Genomic DNA, 1,914 nt, shown 5'->3' on the forward strand with positions numbered 1-1,914 from the left:
AATTGAGCCACAGCCACCCTGAACTCTGCAGAAAACCTTTCAATATTATCAAGCAGATCTTGCCTAGTCTCTTATGGGTTCTCTATTTTTCCCCCTCTAGGTCCTAGTGTGCACAAGACTTTGTGTGTGCCCTCCAAGAGTGGAGCTTCTGTTTTCTCCAGTGTTGTAGAAGTCCTGCAATCAGACCCCAGTGGTCTTCAAAGCCAGATTCTCTGGGGACTCTTCCTCTCATTCCCTGACCTCTACCTGTGAAGTTTGACATGGGGCTCAGAATTCTCCTGTGGAATAACTTCTGTGGTATAATTATTTTTCAGTTTGTGGATCACTTACCTGCTGGGTACGGGATTTGATTTTATTATGACCACACCCCTTCTACTGATTCATTCTGGCTTCTCTTTGTCTTTGGATGTGGGGTATCTTTTTTTGGTAGGTTTTTTCATGGTTGTTCAGCAGTTGTGAATTCCTTTCACATGAATTTCATTTCATCACTGCACAGATTCTCTAGTTGTGGCACACAAACTTAATTGCTGTGCAGTGTGTGGGATCTAAGTTCCTCGACCAGGGATGAAACCCATGTTCCCTGCATTGCAAGGTGGATTCTTAGCCACTGGACCACCAGGGAAGTCTCTGAGATTTATTTTTAAATGCTTAAATACCTAAGATACATTGATGAACAGATAATGATTACTAGGCAGAGTTTTCCACAGAGACAGACTAATACAAAAAATGCATCTATATCTATATCTATCTACCTATCTATCGTCTATCTATCTGCCTATCTATCCATAGAGAGACAGAGAAAGAATTTTCTCACACAAATGTGTGAGCCTGAAATTTCTAAGTGGGCCTGACAGCTTAAAATTTAGGTAAGAATTGAGGCTGCATCTTGAGTCTGAATTCTGTAGGACAGGAGTCTGGAAATTTAGGCCAGACTTTATGTTGCAATCTTAGAAAGAATTCTTTCTTTCTTGGTTTGTATCAGTCTTTTTAAATTAAGGCTTTTAGTTGATTGGATGAGGCCCACACAACATTATAAAAGGTTAAGTGAAGTGAGTGAAAGTCACTCAGTCGTGTCTGACTTTTTGCAACCCCATGGACTGTCCATGGAATTCTCCAGGCCAGCATACTGGAGTGGATAGCCTTTCCCTTCTCCAGGGTATCTTCCCAACCCAGGGATCAAACCCAGGTGTCCCTCATTGCAGGAAGAGTCTTTACCAGCTGAGCCACAAGGGAAGCCCATAGAGGGTTATATACTTTACTAAAAATGTACACACTTAAATGATAATCACATCTAAAAAAAAAAAAAAAACAACATCTAGATGGTTGCTTGAGCAGCCTAGACAAGTTGCGGTCCACCCTTTACTTGTGTGGCATCCATACACATCTTCTTAAACAGTACTAAATCTGCAAATAAAAAAATAACAGGGTGGAATGGGTAAAAGTGCTTAAAACGTACAAAATTCCAGTTAAAAGACAAATAGGTATGGGGATGTAATAACAGCATGGTGACTATAGTTAACAATACTGTATTGTATCTTTAGAAATTGCTAAGAGAGTAAATCTTAACAGTTCTTACCATGAGAAAACAATGTGTACTTATGAGTGATGATGGATGTTAACTATATATACATCTAATACAATGTTATATCTCAATTTAAATAAATAAATAAGAAAGTGTCAAAGACTTTCTGGACTAGAAAAACAATATTTAGCTATAAGCTAAGCTATTTAAAAGAGGCATCTAACATATAAGGAAATGGAAAAGTTGAGAGGAAAAAGGATGGAAAAAGATAATTGAATCACGAAAATAATAACTAAAACAAAACTGATATGGCTTTATTAATATTAGAAAAAATAAAGCTTAAGTAAAGAGGATATATGAGAGGATAACAAGAAGAGGTGCTGACTCTAAGC

Source organism: Oryx dammah, unplaced genomic scaffold, assembly GCF_014754425.2.
Source record: "Oryx dammah isolate SB20612 unplaced genomic scaffold, SCBI_Odam_1.1 HiC_scaffold_5, whole genome shotgun sequence".
Classification (NCBI taxonomy): Eukaryota; Metazoa; Chordata; class Mammalia; order Artiodactyla; family Bovidae; genus Oryx; species Oryx dammah.